Source organism: Alligator sinensis, unplaced genomic scaffold, assembly GCF_000455745.1.
Source record: "Alligator sinensis unplaced genomic scaffold, ASM45574v1 scaffold445_2, whole genome shotgun sequence".
NCBI lineage: Eukaryota > Metazoa > Chordata > Crocodylia > Alligatoridae > Alligator > Alligator sinensis.
Window position 1 is genome coordinate 1,631,892 of NW_005842081.1, and position 11,399 is coordinate 1,643,290.

Consider the following 11,399-nt stretch of genomic DNA (forward strand, 5'->3'; position numbering starts at 1 on the left):
GGGCTTTTGAGGACTGCCTTCTTTCTTTCTTTGACTTAGGCACCTTAATTCTAAGCCCCGTATTAGACGCCTGTTTGGATCTCACCTGTGGTCCTTACCTTCAAACCATTCAATGGTGTGGGCCAAAAAAAAAATCCACCAGTCAACCTCCAAGGTGAAAATCATTGTCAGTTCTTTGGCACGCAGACTTTTTCCACTGAGAGCAATGCTTTGTTGGCCAAGAGGCGTTGCTTTCTGTGCAGCTGACCAAAACTGTGGAGCAAGCTGCCTCAAGAAGTAGGGACCAGGACAAGCCTCACCATTTGGCTCTACATGAAAAGCATATTTCTTTGGGCTGGTATTCTCCCACGTAAATGCACAGTCCTGCGTGTATATTTTTCAAATTCCTTCTGAAACAAAACACTCCTTTGCACACACCTATCCCCCTGAGGAAAGGAGAAGACAACACACACAGGACAGATGTTACACATGACACATCATTCAGCGCCCTGTCAGAAGAATCTCAGATGCTGTAGTGACGAGCGTGGCAAAACAAACTATTTAGACTAGGACGGGGCACAGGCTTTGCAGAGGCTTGGGCAGGCACCAAGAAGGAGAGCTGAGTCATCTTCATAATAAGGGGGAAAGGATGCCGAGGTTATGCAGACCTGCTGAATGTTTCCCAGCAAAAATCCAGCACATTTCTGGGTTCTTATGATTTCATACATTGGGAATTTGCAGCTGTTAGAACAGACCCACTTGTCTGGTCGGGCCATTTGTTTGTAGCGTGCAAATTATGGAAGATTCAAACAGACAAAGGTGCATTTTAGGAATTGCCTTTGTAGGCAAACAGGTTAATAAATAAGGGTGGTTCAGATTGTGGATGCTTGTTCTTGCTCAAAAAGAAAATGGGCAATTTATAATGTTGTACACCAAAACGGTGGAAAGGGGGGATGCACATTAAGTTTTACCTGGAAAGTATTAAATGGACTGTACAAAGTTAGGAGTTCCTTCTTCTTCAGCATGAAAGGTTCAGGACAAATATTTCATGAGAGATTTATGCAGGGCATGGTTTAACAAATGGGAAACTCATGCAAGTAGTGGTAAGTAATGTCTCAGAGCAGCAATTGTGCAAGTAGATCAAATTTCCAGAGGCCATTGGGCAAATCCAGAATCTGACCAAGAGGAAAAACTGCAAACAGCTTCCCTTCTGAAAGGCCTTTCTGCTCTCAAAATGACTCCCATGCCTCTGACATCAGTTTCGTTCCTATATACGTGTGTGTGTGTGGGTGTGGGGGGGGGGTGTGGGTGTGTGTTTGTGTGCATGTGGGTAAACATACCTAACACCTGTAACTAACAAAAATATTAACACAAAAAGCCAAATAACCACTTTCTCCAAAAAGGAGAAGAACCAGAAGCCCCAGGAGTCTGAAAGGGCCTTTGCTGTTACTATTGACTTCAAGTGGAAAGCATTCAGATGCTACAATAATGAGTGTCACTATAAAAACTCTTAGATAAATAATATTTACAAGACAAACAAGGAATCTGAGTAGCTCAACTTATAACCTGTTCAAAAAGGAGGGCAGTATACAGAGTTTCTGCCCTGTTAAATATTTCTCAGGAAGGCTGTTTCTCCCGTTAGTTCTTTTGTATGCGAGGTATCTGAAATTCATTCTCTATGAGACACTTCTAAGCCAAAGAAATAAGTTATGTTTCATTGGTACATGAACTGACTTAGGCTGACTTTGTCTTTGAAATACGAGAGAATGCCAGTAAAGATCTTGCATGGCTGAGAGTCGTTACTATAAGCCTGATTTATCAGGAATTTACATAGAAGAGCCCTACAGCCAAATTTATGCCTTGAATTTAAAGGTATTAGATGAGCATGTGGTTTCTTTATGGGTACTTTTTTTTTAACCAAAGGAAAATTTGAACCCAGACCTCCTTGCCCTGATTAATTCACTTGTCAAAAGGCAAAGGAAGGACAAAACTAAAGACAAGGTAAATTGTGTTGGTTTTGTGATGTGGGTGTCCTTCCTTGAGCTGTGAGTGCCTTACCCTCCATTGTTAGAGAAGCTCATATTTTATAATTATGTTCAATTCACCTGTACATCTAGCCACCAAGGTTACAGCCATAGCCACCTCCATCTGGCAATAGTCTCTGCTCTTCACGTTCCAGTCTCAGTAAGCCATGCCTTCATTACATCGGGACTGGGGCAATGACCCATGCAATGCTCTCCTCTGTAGGGCTAAGCACTGTTGAAATCCCAGAGGTTACAGAAGATACCACAACCTCTCTGGTTAGTGTGGGCTAATGCTCAACTACCCTCATAATGAGGAAGTTCTTCCTAAAATCCATCCTCAGTTTCTCCTGCTGCAGTTTAAGACCGTTGTTCATCGTCCTGTCTTCTATGGCCACAAAGATCAGACTATTACCACCCTCCTTCTTAACCAGCCTTCAAGTATTTGAAGGCTATTATCACACATCCCTCCCTATGCCACCTCAGCTTCTCTTCTGCAGACTAAATAATGGTAATTCTTTCAGCCTTTCCTTATAAGTCATTTCCCAGACCCCTAACTATTTTTGTTGCCCTCAGCTAGACTGTTTCTCATTTGTACACATCTTTCCTAATGGGTGGGATAAAAACTAGATATAATACTGCAGGTAAGGCTTCACCAGTGCCAAATACACCAAAAGAATCACTGCCCTTGCCTTGCAAGCAATACAGCCCAGTACACTATTGATCAACAGGTATGATACATCTGATGGTGCCGAGAATAAAGAGCAGGAGAAATCATTCTTGATGAGCTCTTCTCCCTGACAAATCTCCCCGAAGAAAGACTGTATATGGAATGCAACTCAAATGAACAGGGAATATTTTCTTACTAGGAAAGCTCCTGTATCTGATGCACAAACCATCCAGTGACCAGTAGATAAATACAAGACGTTCCAGTAGGCAGATACTGAAGATCAAGATCCAGATGAGAGGTCCAGAGCACATGGCACATACCACAGCACTGGAAGTGGGATGCAAAGTGAGCTTTAAGCCTTGTTCTCCTAATCCTAGGGTGTCTAGGCCATGGGGTGTTGGCAGAGCTTGCTGATGGAGCTGACCAGGACCTGGACTTGAGGATTTTCTATGATCCTCATACATCACAAGATACTAAAATAAAAATCTTTCTTTCATATGTACTTGTGTCATGGAGACCCGCATAAGCAAACCACTGCGGCACATTAATACTTGCTCTCATTTTCCCTCTCTTGGCTGGGCATATAAAATGATGGGGAAAAGAGGCGGCGGTGAGAAGTGGCGGTAACCAATTATCTCTATTTACATATCCTTCTATGGGCAAATGGGTTTTGCTTAGTGCGGTTCTGCTTAACACTCATTTTTTCTGGAAACAATTAAAAGCAGGGGGTTTGCCTGTATATTAAGTAAAAATCAAGTGCGCTAGGAACATTTTGAATACATGCACCAGTTATTCTGGGATTCACCACTATGCACAGTAATTTGCTCAAACCAATGAAAGCTGTCAAACCTGTAGAAACATTTAAGATCTAATCTATCTGGATCAGCTTAAGCTTATCAGTTACCATGTGATGAGTTTTAGAAGTCAAGTCTGAACCTTTTTTTATTATTATTAGAGACACGGGGAAGTCAATACATTTGTACAATATTTAAGTTTTGAGATTTCTTAAGACTACAGTCTGTGCCAATTTATTAGAAAATAAGAGCTCAGGAGGTATAAAGAATCCTGACCAGCTGCAACCCTCAGATAGTACCACAATATCCAGGTCAATTCCGGTGAGTAAATTTTTATGATACTTTCAGTAATGAAGCTTACAAAATTAAGTTTTATATTGTCATCCAGCAGGGTAAATACAATATACGTTACAAGATTACAGGGTACATAGCTGGGAAGTACTTCCAAGGTTTAAATTCATAACTGGTGTGAAAATCAAGAGTAAGAAAGGGAAAAAGCAAGGAAAGGAAATAAAAATGTTGGGAGAAAGAGTGATCCTGGGGTGCATCATCAGATGTAATTGTGACCTAGTGATCAATGTCTGACCTCTGGGCATGGGGGAGGTTTTACAAGCACCAATGTCTCTGTATGGAATTGCAGTATTTTGCTTAGATTGATACATTGTGTAGCTTGCTAAGTGTACAGGGCAAAATTTTAGGCATAGTGTCAACACAGGGAGGATAGGAGAAAGAGAGAGAACCTCATGGCTAAGGACAAGCCAAACAAAACGTGCAAGGGCCAGCAGTCTTCAGACTGGACCTGAGCCTCCTATCTGTGTCAGGCAAAGTCTCCATCAAAGTCTAGGAAAGTTTTCCATGTGGGAGGAAATCAGAGATAAGGCCATAATGCTTATGTGTGCATGTGTGACATGCAAACACACCTGTTTATGCAACATTAAAGTTGAGGAAACAAAGCAGTTCAAAAGTCAAGGAAAGCAGATTTAAGGTTGAATACTTGTCTCTCAGTCTGCCTCCCTGGCTTTACCCTTTAAAATATGATTTCTCTGCACGCCTCTGTTTAATAAACCAGCTAAGGGTGTTCCATGATGCAAGGCTCTCTGCTTCTTCCACTCTGCAAAGGAAGAACATAAACAGGTAAAGATATTATCATTCTTGTACTCATAGGGCACATCTACACAAGATGCGTTAATGTGCATTAGCCTAATTTAATGTGTGTTATGGGCATGTGTCTACATGTGCACGCCTGTAATGCTCATTAAAAATGGCAAAATTAAGCTAATCGCACCTAAATTTGATACTGCACAAATGCAGGTATCAAATTTAGGCGCAATTAGTTAAAGTAAGTTAATGCATGTGTAGACGTGACCCAGCACTAACTTTAGTGCTGGGCCTGCCCAGCCACTAGGGGCACATGGCAGGGCTGCAGGGACTTGGCGCTAACTTTAGTGCCAAGTCCTGCACATGTAGACACCTGCCAAAATGGCTTAATGCACATTAGCTTAATGTGCATTAAATTTAGTTGTGCTTAAATGCATGTGTAGACATGCCCATAGAGTAAAACACAACTCACAGCTTGAGGTGTTCTGGGCACAGATCATGAGGGATGACCTGTGATCTCCAGTTTGCAGAAAATTAGACCTCAGAAAGGATATTTTAAATTGATCTTTTGAAAAACTGACACAGGCAAATTAAAATGGGAGCTGAAGCTCACCCTCATCTGGATCGTCAGCATCCTTTGCTCACTACTATGGAGAGAGCCCATCTATCCAAATGCACAGCTACCGACGTGCATGCCGATATTTCATCTGGTGGTCAATGCCTATTGAAAGCTCTCAGGATCAGCTGCTTCCTGGAATTTTTCATTCTTTTCACGATCAAGTGATTTATAGGGGATATGGCCACTTCCATCACCTGAGGAGATGGGCACTGCATTATTCTGGTGGGCCCCAACCACTGATGCAGTAAGTTGGCTGGCACCTCCCCTAAGTATCACAATTGCAGTCATTTCCTGAAATATTCTTGAGAGCTAACTGCATAACTTTTTTTTTCTTTAAGAGAACATTTTATTTGTTAGAAGTAAATTGTGCAAGAAGCTAGAGCAAGAATAGGATTCGTTATCAGCATAGCAAGGTATTTTTTTTCCGTCAAGAAACTGGAACTCATGGCTAGAAAAGGAAAAGTCTTTCAAATTGCATATTCTTTTCAATCCTTACCTCTCATATTCTTTTCAAGCTTTTTTTTAGTGTTTCATTCAGTTCTGAATGCTCACGTCAAACACTGATCTGACCTTTATTTATTTTTCTTTCCTAAAGGACTGAGTGGTTCGTTTGGCGCAGAAAATAGCTTTAACTATCAGTTCAAACAACTGCTAAGGGCAGAGACTGAAATCTAACACTTCATTCCAGCCTCAGAGGAGCCAATGCTTCACATTAAATATCAGATAAGGGGAAACAACTCAATTTAGTCTGGCTACGCATTTGTCAGACTTCTGTGCAAGATTCAAGCATGAGCAAGATGGAACCTAGGAGGTGGAAACCAGATATTCCAGTGCATTCTTAACAACATGCAAATGCTGTAACCCATTCAGTTCATGTTTGAAACCCTGAAGTTAGTCTGGGTACAGTAGATTTTGGAGGGGAAAATCTAAGGGGGGGCAGGGAAACGATGAAACCCAATCCTAGCAATTATCTGTGCCCTTCTTCACACACTGAGTTCAAAGCTGCTGAAGCAAGAAGTCACGTAAATTAAGTGATGCATTAGTGTTCTGGGCACCGACGTCCCAAGTCATGTGGGGCACAAGTAAGGTGAGATCAAAAGACAAGCAGGAATAGTGAAGAAAACAATTCCTACTCTGGAATATTTTTGACACCGAAAGCTTCCATGTTGCAGCTATTCTTTGGACATCTATTTCCATAGCTAATTGTGCCAGACCTTGCACCAACTTGGAAAGCTAATGAGCCCAGTTTCCCAACCTGGTGTGCATCTGAGACTTGGCATCTCTACCTAATTGCTTGTGTCTGCAGTTTGGTTGGAAGAGTAAGTCTCAGTGAGCTGATAGCTGTTCTGTGCTGGAGTATGACCCATTCAACCCCACCACCCACCCAGTTCAGCTCATATGACTAAAATCAGGAAATGCAAGTCAAACTTTTGCCAAACACTCCTTAGTTCCACAAAATGTTACGCCAAGTATTTGGAACGTTGGTACAGAAAATTAGGCACCTAACTCCATATTTGGGCACCTACTAATAATGTGCATATAGGTACCTACCTTTAAGGTGCCCTCATTTCAAAGAAAACACTGAGTCAAGCCTGCTGGGCACTTAACATATAGTTTGAAGAAGCCTATGCACTATGCACCATGTACAGTTTATCCCATTAATCTCTCACTAAAAGCAACAAGTCCAACTGGCTTCCACACCAGAGAACCCACACGGAGCCTCACAAGGGTACCACCACATCCCAGCAGTTATTTTTCCTACGGTCATGTTGTTGCATCAGTGAATCTTTCTCTGGAGCATGTCTAATGCATTCAGTTGCCCTGAAGCCAGGGCTTTACCTGTGCTCACACACCATAAAAAACCCAGTTGTTCTGTGGGAACATCTGCTTGTTTGTGCTACACCCAAGCACCCCACACAGAATTTTTCTGTCTGTAAGTTACTTTCTGTCTACTAGTTACTTTTTGCCAACAGCAATACACACCTTACATGCTGAGTAGACTATTTTAACAGGAGGGAAATGCTTTCTGATCTTTTTTTTTTATTTTTGCTTGCAATGGGTTGGGGGAGAGCTAGGCAAACCCCTGCTGTATAATGGGGACCTGTTTGAAAGAGAAAGGGAGCCTGTGTGGCCACGGTTGGGTCACAATGCTTCTCATTCTGTGGAAGTTATTTATTCAGAAGGGAGTTTCTGATCACCTAAGTAATTACCAAGTAAAGGTTACTGTAGGACTTTGTGACTGAGGGTAACTAGATGTCTGCGAGTCTACTTAGTGAGTCATGGGGATTTTCATAGCCAGGGCAGTGATCTGAATCCAAGCCAGGGCAGAAGAACAGTGAAAGGAAGTCCCATCCGAAAGTCCTGTCTTGGCGTCCAGGAAACGGGCTGCTGATTTAGCACAGCTCCTACTTAACCAGTACAATTGCTAATCCCTGCACTCCTACCCACCCTCGTTGTTGTTTGACTTGGAGAAGTCAAGAACTGAAGGTGAAGACCGCTGAGCCACTCCCTCCAGCTCTGGGGTGAGGCTCACTGGTTGAGCTGGGAGAGAAGCTCTGTGTTAGGCCATGCATGGACAAAGCCAGGTGCCAGGATTACATCCTTGGCACTTCTCTGTAAATGCCAAACCCCCGCCCCCCAACATTCACAAGCAAGGCTCAAAGGATCATGATGCTATCTTGAGAGACCTGTGGTTTAAAATAATCATAATTTATTTGCTTCCTAGTTTTTTCAGCCTTTAGCATACACTTGGGCCCCCTTTTTTGCGTTTCTGTGCAACCATAGGGTCTAGAAACTTGCTCTAAAAAATGAACAAGCACAGCTGAGATTGTTGTATAATGCCAGGACTCCTAGACCTGAGGTTTTAAAAAAAATAACACTTTATATGGCAAGATTCATAATAAACCTGCAAGAGCTGGAAATACTGCTTACACTTGCACATAAGATCACTTTGAATTTTTTTGTTAAGGAAAATAAGTATACTCTGTGCCGGATTTAGACATAAACTAAGTAAACTTCAGTTTAGGGCCTCACATTATGAGGGACCTCTAAACCAACCCCCAGGCCGTGAAGGGTTGTCTTCCAGACCAGAAGTGACTGTGGACCGGCAAACCGCGGCCTTGCAGAGCTGGGCGGAGAGGCCACAACTCCTCCCGCAGGGCCCGCAGCAGCCGCGGTTGGGTTTGGGCCCAACCAGCATATCATAATCTGAGTATACTTCATAGATGAAGCCATTTGTAGGTCAAGCTGGTGGTTCAGTTCTCACCACAGGACCCTCTTCCTTTTGCTCTAATGCTGGGCAGTGTTGCTTATGTTGATCATTTGCAGTTAAAATCCTCAGGATAAGAAGGTATTTCAATAATGTCTTTGCTACAGACTTGATCACAAGACTAATACTTTAAAACCTCATTGCTAGTCCTACAGGATTTATGACTATGCTTCCCGCTCATCAATCCATTTCAGAGCCTACGCAGAGCTTTTCTTCAGTTCTGCATAAGCCCTTCACTTTGAATTTATGATCGGGGTGTACTCTTGCTCATCAGCAAACAAACATTTCTCTTTTCCATAGGCTGGTTCAGAAGCCCTTTTTTCAAAATGAGTCATTTTACTCTTAATATCGTGCTTTGTATTCCTGGAGTGATCACCCAGACTGGGTAGTGCACCCAGTAGTGGGTAGTGCACAAACACATGCTAGACACTCCTATGTTTGTAATCTAAGTACACAAGATACATATAGGGTGGGGAAGGGAACAAGTACAGAACCGATGTGACTTTCCCAGAACAATAAGGAATACAGTATGGGTCCCTCAACTACCACGCAAGTGTTCTAGCCACTAGCCCAAGCTGCCCTTCAGATATTGCACCTCTTTTCCACGTCAACCACTATATTGAGTTCCCCTCTCCCGAACCCCCACACACCGAGTTATTTTTCCCAGAGTTATTATACTAAGTAGAATCATAGAAAATTTAGGTTGTAAGGGACCTCAGGAGGTCATCTACTCCAACCCCCTGCTCAAGGCTGGACCATCCCCAACTAGATCATCCCAATGATAGCTTTGTCTAGCCAGGCCTTAAAAACTCTTAAAGATGGCGATTCCACAACCTCTCTGGGTAATCTGCTCCAGTGCCTTACTACCCTCCTCATGAGAGAGTTTTTTCCTAATATCTAACCTATACTTCCCTTGCTGTAGCTGGAGACCATTGCTTTTGTTCTCTCATCTGCCACCACTGAGAACAGTCCATCTCCATCCTCTTTGCAGTCTCCTTTCAGGTAGCTGAAGGTTGTTATTAAATCCACCATCAGTCTCCTCTTCTCTAGACTAAATAAGCCCAGGTCCCTCAGCCTCTCCTCATAGCCATGTGCTCCAGCTCCCTAAACATTTTTTTTTTGCCCTCCACTGGACTCTCTCCAATTTGTCCACATCCTTTCTGTACTGGGGGGTGGGGGGGCTTAAAATCTGAACACAGTACTCCAGATGTAGCCTCACCAGTGCTGAATAGAGCAGAATAATCATTTCTCTCAATCTACTGATTACTAATGCAGCCCAGTATGCCACTAGCCTTCTTGGCAACAAGGGCACACTGCTGGCTTATATTCAACTTATTGTCCACTTTAGTCCCCAGGTCCTTTTCTGCAGAGCTGCTGCCCAGCCAGTCAGCCCCAAGCCTGTACCGGTGCATGGGATTGTTCTGTCCTAAGTGCAGGACTTTGCACTTGCCTTATTGAAACTCATGAGCTTTCTTATGGTCCAATTTTCCAATTTCTCTAGGTCTCTCTGAATCCTAGTCCTGCCCTTCTAGCATATCTACTACACCACCCAGCTTGATGTCACCTGCAAACTTGCTGAGGGTGCACTCCATCTCGTCTCCCCAGTCATTGATGAAAATATTGAACAAAACCAGCCTCAGGACCAACCCCTGGGGCCCTCCACTTCATACTGGCTGCCAACCTGATATCATGCCATTGACTACCAACCTCTGATCCCAATGGTCCAGCCAGTTTTCTATCCACCTTAGAGACCATTCTTCCAACCCGTACTTCCATAGCTTGCTTACGAGAATGTTGCTGAAGTCAAGAAATATGAATGTTGCCTTGCTAAAGTCAAGTTATATCACATCTACTGGCCTCCCCGCAGCCCCAGTGCCAGTACTGTGGTGGTAGGTGAAAGAGGCCATTTGTAAAAGCCAGCCAGCTCTGAACAGCTCTTGCACAAGATTTACCAGGTGATGTAACCTTGCTTACACTACACAACACCAGGAAGGTTTGATGGATGAAGTTTCTGTAAAACCTGTTAGAACTGCAGCGATGTGCCTCTTCATTTGGCTTGTATAATTTCAATTAATCCCCCCTGATTTAATCTCTCCCGATTGTGCCATATGTTTTTATTGTAATTTGCCTCCAGTCACTTAACAATTAGCACACGGTGCATAAGTGCTGTCAGGAGCTTAGCCCTCACAGGATGCTCCCTGCTCATTGTTTCATTGTCTTCACCTCCTGAGACATCCCTGGTGACTGCCAGAAGCTGAGTGAGGGAAACCCTATTCAATCATCCACATGGCTACTTTTTTCTGTTTCTCTATCTTTTCTTATCGGCAGCACTTTTGTCCACGATTGTTAGAAGTGGGGCCTCAACTACACCTGGTTCCTTCTCCCATCACTGGGAAGCGGCCCAAATGCATTCAATATAGTCTCTAGCATCTCCATAAGGCTCCATGGAGAAGATGGATTTGAAGGGCATAAAGCACACTCTACAAAGCAATGCTTCTCAGCTGTTTTAGACTCAAGGCAGCCCTCATTAGACTTCATACCTCTTCCATAACTTGTGTGAATTGAGCAGGACCTCATTTAATAGACCAGGATCATAGAAAACCATAGAATCATAGAAAATTAGGCTTGGAAGGGACATCAGGAGGTCATCTAGTCCAGTGGTTCTCAACCTTTTTTATACCAGGAACCATTTATAAATATTGACAGCTAGTCCCGACCCAGTGCCCTTCACTCCCAACCCGCTGCCCCCGCCCCAGGAATATGCATCATGTTAGAAAGCACATTAATGGGCATGTCTGAACTTGCAGCATGTTAAATGCCATTTTGCCTGACCTGTTCTTGTCTGTACTAAGGGCAAAACAGTATTTGATGCTGTGCTTGGGTTGATTAGTTCTTTCTAACAAGAGGCACTTTCCCAGCAGTAAAAGAATCCATAGTCTGGATGGAAAGA

At 43.2% G+C, this 11,399-nt stretch overlaps 1 long non-coding RNA gene across 1 annotated transcript in view; it reads right to left on the minus strand.

Annotated features, from left to right (window-relative positions):
• Positions 1–3,699: 3,699 nt before the first annotated feature.
• The window catches only part of LOC102371976, a 56,751-nt gene continuing 49,051 nt past the window's right edge, over positions 3,700–11,399 (minus strand). Inside the window, exon 3 of the long non-coding RNA XR_323847.2 lies at positions 3,700–4,575. This is a non-coding gene — a long non-coding RNA (uncharacterized LOC102371976). The remainder of the gene's footprint in view (positions 4,576–11,399) is intronic.